The sequence below is a fragment of the Carica papaya genome, chromosome 9 (genome assembly GCF_054855325.1).
Source record: "Carica papaya isolate Zhongbai chromosome 9, ASM5485532v1, whole genome shotgun sequence".
Classification (NCBI taxonomy): domain Eukaryota; kingdom Viridiplantae; phylum Streptophyta; class Magnoliopsida; order Brassicales; family Caricaceae; genus Carica; species Carica papaya.
This window is the reverse complement of record NC_142317.1, coordinates 21,321,352-21,340,558: the sequence shown is the minus strand read 5'-3', so window position 1 is coordinate 21,340,558 and position 19,207 is coordinate 21,321,352. Positions and strand designations below refer to the sequence as shown.

At 30.3% G+C, this 19,207-nt stretch overlaps 1 pseudogene; it reads right to left on the bottom strand.

Annotated features, from left to right (window-relative positions):
* Positions 1 to 825: 825 nt before the first annotated feature.
* LOC148240173 (protein kinase G11A-like) overlaps positions 826 to 19,207 on the bottom strand; it is a 40,502-nt pseudogene continuing 22,120 nt past the window's right edge.

Genomic DNA, 19,207 nt, shown 5'->3' with positions numbered 1-19,207 from the left:
TTGATCTAAGGCTTGGTTGAATTCATTACCAGCTGGTTCCATCACTACTTAGGAGGATATCACTCCACCTTTTTGAGCCAAGTACTTTCCACCTTCAAAGATAGGTAGGTTGAGGAATGAAATCACCACTTTCGCATAAATAGATGGAGAATTTTTGTATGAGTCTTGGGATCGCTATAGGGATCTACTAAGGAGAGTTCCTCACCATGGTCTACCTATGCTGCTTCAAGTACAGACATTCTACAATGGTCTCACAACCAACATCAAGATAATGATTGACATAGCAGCTTGAGGAACACTGAACAACAAGACACCTGAGGCTGCCTAGAAGTTGATTGAGAATATGGCAAATAATAGTTACCAATGGGAGAAGGAGAGATCTTCATCAAGAAATAATTGCAGCTTGCATAGTATCTGCACAAATTGAGGCCTTAACTAAGAAGATAGACAGCATGAATAGGGTGACAGCACAAGCAGTGCAAGTTCAGAATTATGAAGTTCAATAAGGGAATCCTTATTCTAATACTTATAATCCTGGATGGAGGAATCACCCTAATTTTCCATGGGGCAACCAAAATAATCAGACACAAGCTTCCCCGCTAGCTTTAATTATATATTTTTATAAATATTGAACCTTTCAACATGAATTTCTTTAAAATTTCTTGCTCTAATGTACAAATTACTTAAATCCCACTTTTGTTTAGTTATTAAAATTCAATATACATAAAAAAAACATATATCATGTAAATTAAAGACTAAATTTCTTGCTTCCTATTAATACTATATTGAACTCTCTATAGTACTATCAAATGTAATAAACTCCTTGCAAGATACAGGAGAAGGAACAAATGATGATTTTATACATCTCAAAAGTTCCTAATTAAGCCCATCAAAAAATTGGTGTCGTTTGATTGTTGTTACACCCATTGTGGACCCTATTTGCCTTGTCGGGTCCTTGATTAATAGCGATGTGATCAAATCCTTTGCTAGCTCTGAAACCATGATTTCTTTGGGAAACTCAAGTGCTCGAGCCACAATATTTGCTAAGGGTAACTCCTAGTCAACTCCCTTACAAGATGTCATCCCATATAACATTTCGAATACGAATATCCCTAGTGTCCACCAATCAGCTGTGTTTCCATGCCCTTCACCAGACACAATTTCTCATGCTAAGTACTCGTGGGTCCCAACAAAAGGCCTTGATTGGACATTGATTGACTCTGTGATGATTTCGACGGTTGTGGGATGTGTTGATTTTTTTTTATTTATGTTGACTAGGGTGTAAGCAGGAGGCTATTGCAGGTGTTATACAATAGGGTAGAATGCATGATGAATTAGAAAAGTTGGGTTGATCATCAGGGTAACAACTTGTTTTTGTGATTAGTGATGCATTTTGATTAGAAATTATATGAATCGTTGATGTGGAATTATCGTCTTTTTGTGAGAGATCGAAGTCAGTCAATAAAATGTGACCGTCGAATCTTACTAACACGTCTTAAAATCACAGTAAACTATCCCCATCATGTGTAAGTATTATATGGCCACTGTGACTTCAGATGCATAAAACCCGTGCCAAAAAGAGAAGGTCACAAAACTTTTTAAAAAATTGAATAAATTTAAATAAGTTCAAAATATATAAAATTGAGTTTGATAAGTTATGTGAATAGCTTGTTTAAAATTTAACACTTTATTCCATTTAATATATTTGAGAATATGTTTAATACATTATTGAAATATAATAATCTCTTGAAATATTACTTAGATTAATAAAAATATATAATATATTTAATTTATTAATATATAAACAGGTTCATAAACTTGTAAACCAAATTCCTTCATATTTGAATTTGGCTCTTATACTTTAACATTTTAGGACCGTATTAAAATATGAAAAAAAGATTTTATTAATTAATAAAATTGAAAATGAAGATGGTATCTATATATACATATATATATTTATGCAAAAATATGATAGAATCAAGAAGGTGACATGGGGAAAAGTTAAAAACTTCAAAAAGAAGATACTTATAATTGGGAATTATATAAATATATAATGTGTGTGTCTATATATATATATAACCTTCTCAATTTATCAATATATATGTGTGTGTGTGTATAGATAATGTATGTACGTATATCACAATACTAACTGCGTTAAATGTCATAGTAATAAATTAATGATTCGTATAATCATTTAATATATTTTTATTGATACATATAATTAATATTGTTGTACGTCTGTAGCGGGCAGCAGCTTCATTGAAGCATTTATCCGGCTACCTATGATGGAGGATGTGAAGATAGCCATCGGGATAGAACTTAATGAGTAAACACGACCACCGATCACAAATGAACTTCATACCTATTGGTGCCACATATGATTGCTCATACACCATCATATATATGAATTATATGTTTATATATATATATACACGTGTCAAGACATGTGATGAAAGGAGTAAGGAAGGGTAAACTTTCATACATAATTAACGACATCATAAATCAAATCAATTAGTGAATATAGTAAATTAATTTCATACTTATTTTTTATTGTACATATTATTAATATATTTCATTACTAAGTTTTTTTAAAAATTGTTTTAAATTTTTTCGAAAAAAAGGTGCATAAGCAGTGGATGCAACCAAACATGAATTCTTAGTAATGAAGGAAAAAATAAAAATCTTTCTTGAGGTAATATTTTATTTTATAAATTTTATTTTCATATATATCTTTTTCTTTTATAGATTTCGTAAAAATTTTAATTGAATTTAAATTTATAGATTTATACATATAAAATATTCTACATTTTAATAAAAGTTAAAGTTATAAATTTTAAATAGAAAATAAGTGTTTTAACTACTATCATATTGTTATAATTTATTATAATTATTAATAGCTATAATTATGGAGCTGACAAAATAAATTTTTAATGAAGTAAAACTCATGCTGTATAAGCATGCAAATTTAAATTTAATTAAAATTTTCACGAAGTCCAAAAGAAAAAAGAAATACATGAAAATAAAATTTTATAGAATATGTAAAATAAAATAATACCTTAAGAAGGATTTTCATTTTTTCCTTCATTAATTATTTATTAAAAAATAAAAATTGGGTACATCTATTAATTAAGTGGTATGCATCAATCATAAGACAATACAAAAACCTCCAAGTAAGAATACATATAAAAATACAGTTTCATCCGAGATTAGTCAAGTGATATATACTAATTACAATACAATGCAGATAACTTTCAAATGATGACACACATAAAAATACAATCTAACTCGAACTTATAATCTCTTATAAAAAAAGAAACATATCAACTATTAAACTAATTATTTAATTAATTATGTATCCACATATATAATTAATTAATTTAATAATTATTTATCTTTTAGGCAGATATCTAAGTAATTTTATCCTTAACTATAAGAGTATGAGTTTAAATCAGACTATACATCTCATGACAAATCATTTAACTGTCAAAATGTACGAATTTTTACTAGCAAAAATTGTATATGAGAATTTTTATTGTTAAATATACATTATAAGATCAATAATAACACACAATAATACTCCAAATTGAAGAGTTTTGAGCTGTGATGATTAGTATTACTTATATACCTTGAGGAGCCTCCTTTAATCTTGATGCAAAGTGCACAAATCGTAGGAAAATTTGCATAAGATACTTTATCCCTGCAAATCAAGAGAAGAAGATCAAATAATCAAATCCATCAATTAATCAAATATTGTTAATAACAATAAACTTTTATCTCCAAATAAAAATAAGTACATCCAAGGGCAGTGTTCACATCCCTCACCAGTGAAGGTTAACCATTACATCTATCTAAAATCAAGAAAACATCTAATTAAAGTTTGTGTAATTCATCCTTTCTTACATGTGTATCACAGAGAACATTGTCTCTCCTCACCCAAATCAGCTCCTAGAGTTTGTTTGTTCCGCTGTTAATCCAATTCCTACTTCCAAACAGCATCACTTTTACCCTCATAGAGAACATGGTCTCACTCACCTGGATTTGCCTCCTAGAATTTTATATTTATATTGTTTTTAATCCCTATACAATTCGTTTCTTTTTCTCTACTCACCAATGCTACCATTTTCGAAACAGACATCAAGAGAATTAAATATAAAAGATAACAGAATAATAATTCCCAAATAGATATCAGATTCAGACCACAATTTCCCTTTTTTTTAAATTTCCTATCCCTCTCCTGTTCTCATCCTTTCAATTTTCCTCCTATGTTTTTAGCATATCTCTTATGTCCTCTCCTCATAGTTGTCCACACGATAATTCCATCGTTTTGTCCGATCTTCTTTTTATCCTCAGATCTCACTCTCCATTTTTTTTGTTTTTACTTCTGGTTCTAATCTGATTTCAAGAAAATGTCCCTATTCCAAGATCAACTCATTTCTTCCCAAAAATATCTCAAAGAATTTAAAACATAAATTCTACTCAAGTAGTGAGAGTCAAATTTAACTTTGTTCTCAGTGACGGCGTTAATTTGATTGTTGGATTCCTCCCTTATTCTGCTCCCAATTCCACCACTAGCTAATTAATATGATTGAGAAATCGCACATAAACTCCCTCTTAGTGTACCCTAGCTATGAATTTTCTTCCACTCCCTCTTCCCCTGCAGCCCGACATCCTCTTTGAAAGTGAAGGAGGAACCATCAAAACCATTGAGGATGGCAACGAAATCCCTAAATTAAATAAGATTACAAAATATTTTTTGATAATTGAGACATAATCAATATTTTTACTTTTAATAATTAAGGTAGAAACAATAATGTCTTCCTAAATATAATTATATAATTATATATTTACTTTTTGAAAAGAAAATTTTTATCTCTTTAACTGCTTAAGTAGTAATCAAAATTTTAAATTTTAAAGACTAATGAAGAAAAAAAATCTCTAGACTTTGACTTCTAACAAGCATTCAATTCTCTAATTTTAGATATTCTTTAAGTGTAATCTTATAATAGTTCTTTTATAGATAACATAATGAAAATAATGTTAAAACTCTAAAATATTTGATAACGACACTTCTAGTTTTTTTTTCTTCCTTGATGCTTTCAGTTTTTCTTTCTTGATGCTTTTAGTTTTTCTTTCAATCTTTCTTTAATGATATAATTTATATCTATGACGCAATGTTCATATAGGAAATGATAAAATAGTTTCTTTATAAAATTAGCTCTATTTATTTCTTCACCACAATATAATTTCTTCATAATCTGATCCTCACATTTATTACTGTGTTATGATGTGATCAATTTTAGGTGATCTAGAAATATAAAAAGAGTTAGAAAATAATTGGGAAGAGGAGGAAAAACATAAGGAAATGAGATAGGAAAATAAGAGTTAGACTATAAGTATTATAAAGTTAAGTTCTCTTTTATTCCCCTAACAAATAACGCATAATTAGGTAGTAATTATAAAGTAGATTCATTATAAGGATTCATATTTTTCAAACAGTTCCTAAGTTTTAGTTAACGACCGCGAACTAACTCAAATCACATATTTGACTTTTTATTAAATTACTTTTTTACTCTAAATAACAGAAAAACATAAAAGTACAATCTAAATTAAATACATCCGAAAATATATACGTGTACTTACATTAGATATTCTTTAAATGTAATCTTATAATAATTTTTTTTATAGATTACATAATGAAAATAATGTTAAAACTCTAAAATATTTGATTACATAAGTTCAAAATAATGAAAATAAGATTTTTATCTCTTTAATTTTTAAATTTTAAAGACTAATGTAGAAAGAAATTTCTAAATTTTGACTCCTAGTAAGCATTCAATTCTCTATATTTAGATATCTTTTAAGTATAATCTTGCAATAATTCTTTTAAAGATTACATACCTTAGAATGAAAAATAATGTTAAAACACGAAAATATTTGATTATAAAAGTTTAAAAATAGATTATGACACTTCTATTTTTTTTTCTTTCTTGATGCTTTCAGCTTTTCTTTCAATATTTCTTTAATGCTATGATTTATATTTATGATGCAATATTTAGATAAAAAACAACAAGGTAGTTTTTTTTATAAAATTACCTCTATTAATTTTTTTCACCACAATATGATTTCTTCATAATCTTATCCTCACATTTATTATTGTGTTACGATGTGATCAATTTTAGGTGATCTAGAAATATAAGAAAAGTTAGAAAATAATTCGGAGAACGAGGAGGAAAAACATAAGGAAATGAAATAGGAAAACAAGAGTTAGATTGAAAGCATTATAGAGGTATGTTCTCTTTTTTTTTCCTAATGCATAACGCACAATTAGGTAGTAGATTCGTTATAAGGGGTCATATTCTTCTAACAATTCGAAATTTTAGACCGCGAACTAACTCAAATCTCATATTTGACTTTCTATGAAATTACCTCTTCATCCTAAATAACTGAAAAATATAAAAGTACAATCTTCCAAAAGTATATACATGTACTTACATTAAGCGGTATTAAATCTATCTTGTTCATTTGATTCAATTTTTACTTTTTTATGTAATTATTAGTAATCATTTACATGTTGAATGAGGTATATATTCATTAATTTTATTTTTGAACCGCTTATATTTTTAGCTTGAATTCATTGAATGAAATTTTATTTCATAATTCTTCATATATAGGAAGATCAACTAGAATTTAGTTCATAAATAAGAGAGTTTAAATATTAAAATTGTGATATATTGTTAAATTATAAAATATGGGACAAATATCGCAAGTAAATTTCTTAAGAAAATGATGAAGCTTGTTTAGAAATTAAAGCAAATGGGACAATTAGCTACATATACAAATATTTTAACTTCTAATACTATACTATACTATATCTATTTTTAAAATATAGTTTCTCAATGAGTGGTGTAATTTGACTCACAACCTAAAAATTTCTACATAATTTCTTCATTTACAAATTGAAAATATATACATATGCATGAGGTTAATTGAAATTATTATTGTCATAATCGAGCAATAGAGTTAAAATAATATAAGAATATTCTCAATTTACAGTGAACTCTTTAAAAGAACACCTTTCACTCCTACAGTACTATATATATGATATAAAGTCTATAAACAGGAAACAATTTGTTTATTGTCCAATCCAGGAAGATGTTTCAAGCTAATGCTAATCCTAAATCAATATATCATCTTTACATTAAGATCCAATGATACCGAATCACTGGTCAAAAGCTTTAAACCCCCAAATAAAATGAAAAATAAACATTGTTATCATCACCATTATAAATTTAAGTTATTCAAATAGGTAAGTTAAGCCACAAATTGAAGTTAACTATCCTTTTGTGAAAGCAGCTTAAGAATCTTATATTATGCAAGTCTTTTGGGAGTTCTTCCGACCACACTTTTTCTTGGGGTTAACACTTATCATGCAAGAGAAGGCATTGACAAGCTCATAATCATCTTCAATTATCAGAATTTTGACTGCACTTGGGTCTGCAAGTAGAAGCTTAGCCACAAGGCATCCAGTAATTGACCATGTCTGGAATAATCGTGCTTGCTTCCTGATGAACTTTCCTCTTTTTATGTCATAGTATTAAGGTTAATTGTCTATTGATATGTGTCTTTCCGCAACTTCAAAAGATTTAGCAGTGATTTCTAGTCTTTTCATCTTTATGGGTGCAACAGTAAGCTATAAAAAGTCCATTTTTAAAATCTTAAGCCACATTGCCAACATTCCTTCATTATTACTTTATTTTATAAAACATCAACAAGGTGCCATATCCTATTGGATTCAAGTATGTGAACTTAAGAAACTTATACCTAAATATAACTTATACAAAGGGTTCTTTGGAGCAATGAACAAAACATTAGTAGCAGAGAGAATATTTAAGCATAACAAACTAACCTACCATAGCAGAGTTGGCCAAGAACCACCATTGTGGTAAGACCAAGGCCTGCATGAAAAGGAAACATAGTGAGAAATGCTGAAGATAATGAAGAAATAGATCATAAATAAATAATACGAGAGTAGATTCTTATGTGTTCTTAGGATCACTACTAGTGATTATTTGCCACACCTAACCTTCAAGAGCAGGATAACATATATTGAATAACATATCTGCTACCAAATCTACTTCGCTTCAATAAGATCTAGTATGGCATGTGACTAATCAACTGTTGTCAGACTGCTTACAACAGACCACATGTTTCTTAGAGAAAAAAATAAAAAATCCATATGTGCTGGTTGTAAGTTTCCAATTAGATAACCTCCTTTATTGGGCATCCATTCCACCAACCAAGGAGAAATTTGATCTGGGTAATTGTTGAACTTATTAACTGCATCATATGAGTACTCCTCAGTCTTGCAACTATAAATCTCTTTTAGTTTTCGCAAATTAATCAAATAATACTCCCTGATGTGGAATGAGAGAGCAAGTAGGCAATTATTCAGAGCCGAAACAAATCAGCTGATCCATCTTCTTGAGCAAGCATTTCACGTGCACAGAGTAAGGTAGATTAAAATAGTGCCTTCAAGAAAAAAAAAGGATTAACTAGAGATACCACAACAAAAAAAGGTAAACAAATAAGATCTCTCTATTACCAACTTATAAATTTAAATAATGGTCGATTCATGTAGGCTAGTGAGTCAGATCATAATCTGTTGTTTGAATCCAATTTGCTAAAACATGGATCAAAACTAAAACGATTGGGATTAGTTCTAGATAAAAGTAGCAAAACTCCCTCAGAAATTCCCATAGACATAATGATAATCAAATAATTATAACCTTCTCAATCCTCAAACCCTTCTTTTATCAAAGTGAACCCAAGAAATTCTTGACTCAATTGAAATAATACCTTTTTCTACTTCAATTTCAAGAATGATTAACCTTAAATCAGAAAATAAGCAAAAGAAACAAATCAAGGCATTAGATTCAATGTGAGTATTTTAGTGAAAACTTTCAACTAAATCAGACATACAACCCAAAAGTTAAAAAATCAACAATAAAAAGGAAAATAAACTTTGACACTCAAGGAAAACTAATGAAATGATGCTACGAATATACATAATACGTCTCTTTTTCCCCTTTATTTTTAGGAACCATAAAGAATTATCTTCTAATACCTAGAAGTCATATAATAAGAGTACTCAAAAGGTGAGAAAAACCTGATCAAAAGCCAAAAGCTAACGATTACAAGGCACCAATGCAATTTTTTTGTAAGAAACAACCAGAAGCATCTAAATAACTAGTCAATTTGTGATAGAACTTAACAAAAGTCTTACTATATGGACCATTCATAAATCAAGGATTCCAAAACAAGAAAAAAAAAATCATAGCTTAAATCCAAACCTAGATGAAGTGATATTAAAATGAACATATGGAACTCACTATTTCCATGCCCCTTTTAGATAAGGAAGAAAATGAGGAATTGCAGGAAGTCCTACCTTCGGAAGTCTATGAGGATCCCATGGATCCACAAATCTGAGTGCATGACTGTTCCCGCACTCTAATGGATTCAATGGCATAGTGAAAGAAGTGGTCGTTATGTCTTGTATTTTGTAGTCGTTTCTAGCCTCAGTTTATGTATGTATTTGGAACATTATATATATTTGTAAGGAATTTATTATGGTCTGATTCCGCTACATAAATTGTATCATGCACTCATTATTTTGAATCTATATCTGATACCCATTTGCCTTAATTAGCACTTGGGATGTCACAACCCATGAGTTTTCCTGCTTAATATTATCAAGACCTTGATGCAATAAATGTCCAAGTAATACCTTAAAAAGAGGATTACTACCTCTTATACCAAATATTAGAGAAATTAATAATTGAATACCAAATGTCCATTACCATTTCAAATGAACCATAAAGGCAATTTTTTCCTTTCTTGAAATAAACAATTGACGAGCACATGCGGCTATTCAAACAACTGTTAGAACAAAAAACGAATCTACCCTGATGATTCCTTCATTCCATTTAATAGAGTTAATTACCTCCCCTTTTTCCCTGAGAGGGTTAGGTTTTGAAACTTACAAAAGTAAATAGAATGTAATAGGAATTGACTTAGTCTAGTACCAAGTTAGTGTTGGATGACCTCTTCTCCATTTTCTTTTTTTGGTTCCAAGAGGTATTGTTTCCAACAATGAAACCTTTTGCACCATAGACAAGTTATTGTTGTTTCTCTCAATAGTCTATCAATTGGCATGCAAAGGGTGACCGATGGATATGGTGGATGGCATGGCATCATTATTGATCGTAGAGGAAGAGGATGGGGACTTGGACTTAATTGAACTTTTCCCTGAACAACAAGAGTTGTATGACCTCTATTTGGTGGGAAGATTCCTGACAGAAGCACTTGTGAAGTTTAAACTGATGAAGAATACACTGCAAACCTGTTGAGGCCGATAGGGGTAGTAAATATTGTAGATCTCAATTTTGGCCGTTACTTGTACAGATTTTTCTACGAAGTGGATATCCGAAGAGTGCTCAACAGAGGGCCATGGACTTTTAATAACAACTTATTGGTTGTGCACCACCTTAGGGAGGGAGAATATCCAATGAAAGTAGCCATTGACACGAGCCTCTTCTAGGTGCAGATTCACTCACTCTCGCCAAGTTGTGTATCGAAGACAATGGCTAGGCAGTTTGGGAACCTGTTGGGGGGCTTTATGGACTATGACACACGTTTGTCTTCTATGGCTAGCCATTGATGTCTGAAAGCCTCTATTCAGAAGAAAGAGGTTCAACCTGAGAAATGGGGAATCAACATTTGCAATCTTCAAGTATGAACATCAGCCTTTATCCTACTTCCTGTGCGATTGGTTGGGGCATTCAGAATCTTTCTACAAACTCCACATCCATTCTAGTGCAGGAGAGGAGGGTTGATTCCTTCTGTGCAAATCCCCCACAGAATTTTTTCTCTGACGAGCAGATGGTTACGGGATGAAAAGGGGAAAAACTGACAGAATCATGGGCGAATATCCTGGCAAGTATCTTGGGGATAGGGGGAAGGAAGGAAGAGACGAATATCTCGGCCGAAGCGGGAAAGAAGGGAGATTCTTAAAATTTATTAAAAAAATATAAATTTATACATTTTTATTAATTATATAATACTTATCCAGTAATAATAACACAACTTATGAATAATAATATATAGAATGTATAGTTCATAGTCCGAACTATAAGTTCAACTTTTATAGAAAATGGTGAAAGTACAAATGATTTATCTAAAAAATATTAAACATTGATAAATTTATATTTAATTAAGTTGTAAAATGTTAAAATAATTTTTAAGAAATGAAAATTAATTTTATGTAAAATTAAAAGAAAAAATTTTTAAATTCTTTCAATTTTTGTTATTTTCTAATTCGTTTCATCTCGTAATTAAATGAAATATGAATTTATTAATCACCTTAGTGAATAAAGTGGAGTTAACTTATATTTGTTATGCTTTGATAATTGATACATACCTAATATAAGTAACTACAGTTATTTAACTTTTCATATCATCATATCTTCTTGAGAAATGCACACACAAACACACAAATATATATGTGTGTGTGTGCATTTTATAAATTTAAAGAGCTATTGTAACTTGATGTAATGCTAAATCACTATAAAATTTTCGGTGGAATTTATAATAGGAAGTGGATATGATGATGATGACTGTCATATCATACATGAGAATCACTAAATATATATATGAGAAAAAAATACATTTTTTGGTTCTGATAACTAAAAGTTGAAAAATAAAGGAAATAAAAATCTTAATATTTTGTTTGGTTTAAATTTATAAATGAAAAATAATTACTATAAGAAAGTAATTAATAATATCAGTTATTAATATAATGATGAGTTAGCTACCGAGAATCAAAATAGAATTTAAAAAGAAATTAATCCTTTCCTCTTTCCTCTTTTGTTAAGAGTTCTTGTGTGGAAAAAGATTTATCATTCATGAACAATAGCATAATTACTATTTAAATAATAAATAATAAATATTTTAATATTTTAGTATAAAAACCAAGTCTATTTCTTCTTCTTTAATATTTATGTTAATAAATAATTTAAGAAAAATATTAATTTGAATTTTTTCGTTTAATTGTTCTATTTAAAAGAATCTATTTGTTACAAAACATTATTTTCGCTTGGATATATCATGACTCTTTAGGACAAAATGCAATTTCATTACTATATCTCTACCAATGCAATCATATGTTAAATCTTTTGATTCTATTGAATCAAATATTATAAATAAATCATCATTAATCCATATAATTACATCTAAAAAGTGATTAATTTTACATTTTAATAAGATTCAGACTTGTTGTCTTCAAGAAAAATTTAAGAATCGTAACCATTCAAACACTATGTTTATGATAATTTATGAAAATTCTTAAAAACTTCATTGTAGTGTGTGCTTAATTGTGATAAATGAACAATTGTCACAAACTTTAATGGGTGCATTTTTGGTGCTTGAAATGCATGTTCCCATGTTAATGTATGTTAGTGGCTATTTTCTCTTTTTCAATGATATCGTCCTATGTTTACCTTATAAATAGTTAGCTCCTCTACTCTATCCTATCTTATTGCTACATATCTCTATTGCTCTCCCTTTTATGTCTTTTCTTTCACTTTCACTTTTCTTCAAATTTTCTTAAAAGATTTCTAACTTTTTTACTTTTCTAGTTGTGCAAATTAATAAAATCTATGATCTATAGCCAAGCTTATTGTATCATGCAATTAACATGTCAAAAAGCCCTTTTCTATACTCACCTTATCTGATTGAGAAAGGAGCACTATTTCACACACATAACCTGATAAATTTACAGAGCAATAAGCAAAAACTTAAGATTCAATCATCCTTATACGAAATTACAAATTATGAGGCTTATAAAATTCTTTACACTACATGACTATAATATAATTAAACTAACTTTACAAGATGAACTTTCACTGTCACTAAAGGTTCTACAAAGTCTTCCTTCGACCTTAAACTTACTCTTGATTTGGACTAATCTGCATTGGGGGGTGTTAATTGGAGTGAGATTCACGAACTTAGTAAGGAAAAAGGGCAATGCCCATAACAAAGACATGCAAACACTCAACCACACAAGATTTACAAAACATATGCATATTTTCTTAAAACCAATTCTAAAGCAATGCAGTAACCATAATTTCACATATCTCAATAATTCACTCTTTCACATGTGATTTCATAAACATCATAAATACTCTAACATCACATCTACATAAATAAACAATATTATTCACTAGTTTCATAGCACTTGCACTTGTACTTTCTGACAATCACTTGCACTTGTTATTGAATTACTTATCTTTGCATATGTCAATATGACTTTCACCTTACATTGTTCACTTATCACTTTTCAGTTATACTTTCATTCTCAGTTACCTTTCTATTAAGGTTTATAATTTGTATTTTTTTGTCTTTTAAGAGTTTCATAGTGCGATGCCGTTTTTGCTGGCATCAACGAAAGCAGTAAGGATCCCCTCTACCATATGAATACATTCCAATTTAATTCACAGTTCATAATTTACAGTACACAATATACAATTCAAAGTTCTCATTGCTTCACCACATCCGGCAAAATTCGTATCCACAGTTAGGGTTCACCACAGTCACATGCCAAAAGACTACACACACACCCACCCTTTATTGATACCAATTAAATGGATTTCTCATCTTTTAAAGATTCTTATGTTATTCTTTTACTAATCAAGTTCATCATTGGATGACCGACTCAGGCATGGAGCTACTTATATATCATATATGTTATACATCAACATGCTTATACAATAAGCATAATATATACCCTTTACATACACAGTTATCAACTCAAATAAATATATATGTACATGTAACACATATAACATGAATATACTTGTATATTTACACAATTCATATGTGTATCCTATAAGTAGGCACATACAAGTTGTTCACTCATATATATACACGTTACACAACCTACAATTATACATATATATGTATCACACACACTTATAACTCGATACTTAGCATGCATAAAATCTACATATATATACAAGTAACAATATGAATACATAAACATATGTCATACACAACATCATGTAGGTCTCCAATCATATACAATTGCACACATGCACATAAGTGAGTTCATAAAACTCGTGTTAGAAAACTTAAATAGTTTGCAAAGTCTGTAAAAATTCATTTTAATGGAAAACAAAGTTTCATAAAAATAATGGGGTTTTTGATTGAATCTAACCTAATCCCTTACCTACATTTGAATTGACAAGTTTTGGAATCCTTATTACCTCAGGTCTATGCTCTCTTCTAAATCCGATACTGTTTAAATAATTCTCTCATTTATAAATAAAAAATATGTGGGTTAATGATGGACACTTATAAAAATAATTAGAATACAAAAAGAAGATCAAGTTTTATCGTAGTGCGATCCTAGTCACCAGAATCACCACACGCCACCATACGCGTATCCTTGATTTCCTATGCATCACTGCAGAGAATTGCTACTGGATCATCATCACCAGAGCACCATTTGGCCATCGTACACCGCCACAAAACTATGTGAATCGACTGAAATTCACCACAAAATTCCTTGTGCACTCAGATCCAGCACGTATATGGTGAAATCGCACCAGAAAAAGCCAGAGATAAACCGAATTGTGCGACCAACTGTAGTGGATCTACTTCTTCTTTGAATGCATTTTGTCATATGATTCTCCTTCTGGTTTCTAATCGCGCAGATCATAGGCCACTTAGACTCCTCTACTTGTCGTGAGGAAAGTCATGCACCATCATAGACTGCCTCGTGCAGGTCGAAGGAAATTTTCCTCCCTCATTTTTTATGCCAATAATCTTTCCCCATCTCTCTTCATCTAATTTTGCAACTTGGTGCGAATCCAATGGTTCAAATATTCTATAAATTGCCCTTCTCTTTTTGTTCCTCTCCGTACTTCAACTTCTTCCATTTCTCAAAGATTTAGAGAGAGAGAGAAAGAGAGAGAGATAGTAAATTAGTGAGAGAAGAAGAGAAAGAAAGGAAAATGGTGAAGAAGAAAACATCAAAGTTTTGGTAAGAACTCTAGTATTACTTTCAACATCTTAAGGAGTATTTTTTAGATAAAAAAATTTAATATGATTGTTATTTTGTCTGTTTTACATGCCTTTATGTTCAATTGAGTCGAATTGTTCTAATTTTCAAACATGCTATGTGAATTACTGACATTTGATGAATTTGCATGTAATATATGTAACATGTAGTTCATAATAGTAAAAGTAAAAAAAAAATAAAAAAGAGAAAAGTGGAATGAAGCCTGCATGGTCTGAAGTGTATCTGTATTAACATGCATATTACATCAAGTATCTTGTTAGGCTTTTTATCTCTGAGGGGTATCGTTTCCCCTTGCCCTTCGGGGTATTTATTTTTTCCTCCTTTATCTGGTCTGGAAAGACGTAAGAGGACCACTCTTAGTGGATGACGGCGTGCCTTCTGACGAGAGTAGTATCGCACTATCTGTAGGGGCCACTAGTGGTTAAGTAATGTCGTGACTATAGATATCTATTAGGACCACTATAGTTAGTACGGTCATGGTCATAGATCATACCATGGTTTGGCTAGCCAGAAGTGGGCATGAGAAAATTGTTGTATCTCTATCTGATCTGGTCATTTTACTTAGGCAGTTAGAAATCTATATTTGCCCTTAGAGATGGAAGTTTGTAACGACTTCGCGAAGCATGACACGAAATATCTGTGCATTTCATGATTTATTTAATTTTCTCTATTATTTGGCATGATATATGATTTTATGTGCTAATGTACTATTTTGATATTCAAATAAATGTTTTCTTTTTCTAATGATGAGTTAGGTAAAATCGAAGCTAAACGATGAGATAAAATAAAAAAATTTTGAAATCTTACGAGGTTAATTTAATACTATTGTCCTTACTGAGCATATGAAAAACATTCATTCCATCTTCCTCCTAGATGAGGAAGAAAATGATGAACCGTAGGCAGACCTACCCTTATAAGTCTATGAGGATCCCGTGGATGCATAAGTGTGAGTGCATGACTGTTCTTGCATTCTGATGAATTCCAGTAGCATAGTGAAAGAAGTGGCCTTTATGTTTTGTATTTTGTTGCCACTTCTGGCCTCAGTAATGCATGTATTTGGAACATATATATATTTGTAAGGGATTTTTTAAGGTTTGATTCTGCTGCATAAATATTATCATGCACTCGTTATTCTGAATTTGTATCTAACACCCATTTGCCTTAATTGGCACCTGGGATATCACAAAAGCCCTAATTCTTTGATCTCTAGATTTATCACATTCTAACTCTTGTAATGTCTATCTTTTTAGGCTTTTGGAACTATAATCCTACTTCTTCACATTCACAAATGTTTTGGAGGAAGTTCCAAAACATCTCCTAAGGTGTGTATTATCTAATTTCTTTAGACTATAAACGTTATAAGAATCCTAAACCTCATGATATAAGGGATGGTTCCTAGGAACGTGGGCTTTGATACCAATTGTAACGACCCGCTTTTTTTGTTGAGAAATGAGCACTATTCCACACACATAACCTGATAAATTTATGCAGTAATAAGCGAAAACTTAAGATTCAATCATCCTCTATATGGAATTACAAATCGTAAGGCTTATAAATTTTTTTACACTACATCACTATAATATAATTAAACTGACTTTACAAGATGAACTTTCACTATCATTAAAGGTTCTTCAAAGTCTTCCTTCGACCCTAAACTTGCTCTTGATTTTGACTAATCTGCATTGGGGGTTTTAATTGGAATGAGCTTCACGAACTTAGTAAGGAAAAAAGACAGTGCCCATAACAAAGACATGCAAACACTCAACCACACAAGATTTACAAAATATATGCATATGTTCTTAAAACCAATTCTCAAGCAATGTAGTAACCATAATGTCACATATCTCAATAATTCACTCTTTCACATATGATTTCATAGACATCACAAATACTCTAACATCATATCTACATAAATAAATGAAATTATTCACTAGTTTCATAGCACTTGCACTTGAATTTTCTGACAATCACTTGCACTTATTACTGAATTACTTATCATTGCATATGTCAATATGACTTTCACCTTACATTGTTAACTTATCACTTTTCAATTATACTTTCATTCTCAGTTACCTTTCTATTAAGGTTTATAATTTGTATTTTTTTCATCTTTTAAGAGTTTCATAGTGCGATGCTGTTTTCACTGACATCAACGAGAGCAGTAAATATCCCTTCTACCACGTGAATACATTCCAATTTAGTTTACAGTTCACAATTTGCAGTACACAATATACAATTCAAAGTTCTCATCACTTCCCCACATCCGGAAAAATCTATATCCACATGTAGGGTTCACCACAGTCACATGCCAAAAGACTACACACACACCCACCCCTCTGTGATACTAATTAAATGGATTTTCTCGTCTTTTAAAGATTCTTATGTTATTCTTTTACTAATCAAGTTCATCATTGAATGACCTACTCAGGCATGGACATACTTATATATCATATATGTTATATATCAACATGCTTATACAACAAGCATAATATATACCCTTTATATGCACAATTATCAACGCAACACATATAACATGAATATACTTGTATATTTACACAAGTCATGTGTATCCTATAAGTAGGCACATACAAGTTATTCACTCATACATACACACGTTACACAACCTACAATTATACATACATCTATATGTATCACACATACCTATAACTCGATAACTATCATGCATAAAATTTGTATATATATAAAACGAACAATATGAATACATAAACATACATCATAGATAATATCATGTAGGTCTCCAATCATATACAATTGCACACACGCACATATGATGAGTTCACATAACTCGCGTAGAAAACTTAAATAGTTTGCAAAGTCTACAAATAATTTATTTTAATGGAAAATAAAGTTTTATAAGAATATGGGGGCATCTGAACGAGACTAACAATATTCGTTACCTACAGTTGAATCAAAAAGTGTCAGAATCCTTATTGTCTCAGCTCACCCAAATCAACTCCTAGAGTTTGTTTGTTCCATTGTTAATCCCATTCCTACTTCCAAACAGCATCACTTTTACCCTCACAGAAAACACGGTCTCACTCACTTGGATTTGCCTCCTAGAATTTTATATTTATTTTGTTTTCAATCCCTATCCAGTTCGTTTCTTTTTATTTACTCACCAATAATACCATTTTCGAAACAGACATCAAGATAATTAAATATAAAAGATAATAGAATAATAATTCCCAAATAGATATCAGATTCAGACCAAAATTTCCCTTTTTTTTAAATTTCCTATCCCTCTCCCATTCTCATCCTTTCAATTTTCCTCCTATGTTTTTAGCATATCTCTTATGTCCTCTCCTCATAGCTGTCAACACAATAATTCCATCATTTCATCCGATCTTCTTTTTATCCTCAGATTTCACTCTCCATTTTTTTTTGTTTTTACTTCTGGTTCTAATCTGATTTCAAGAAAATGTCCCTATTCCAAGATCAACTCATTACTTCCCAAAAATATCTCAAAGAATTTAAAAGATAAATTCTACTCAAGTAGTGAGAGTCAAATTTAACTTTGTTCTCAGTGACAGTGTTAATCTGATTGACAGATTCCTTCCTTATTCTGCTCCCAATTCCCTCGCTAGCTAATTAATCTGATTGAGAAATTGCACATAAACTTCCTCTTAGTGTATCCTAGCTATGAATTTTCTTCCTCTTCCCTTGTAGCCCGACATCCTCTTTAAAAGTGGAGGAACCGTAAAAACCATTGAGGATGGCATCAAAATCCCTAAATTAAATAAGATTACAAAATATTTTTTGATAATTGAGGCATAATCAACATTTTTACTTCTAATAATTAAGGTAGAAACAAATAATATCTTCCTAAATATAATTATATAATTATATATTTACTTTTTGAAAAGAAGATTTTTATCTCTTTAACTGCTTAAGTAGTAATCAAAATTTTAAAGTTTAATGACTAATGAAGAAAATAAATCTCTAGACTTTGACTTCTAACAAGCATTCAATTCTCTAATTTTAGATATTCTTTAAGTGTAAACTTATAATTTTTTTTTATAGATAACATAATGAAAATAATATTAAAACTCT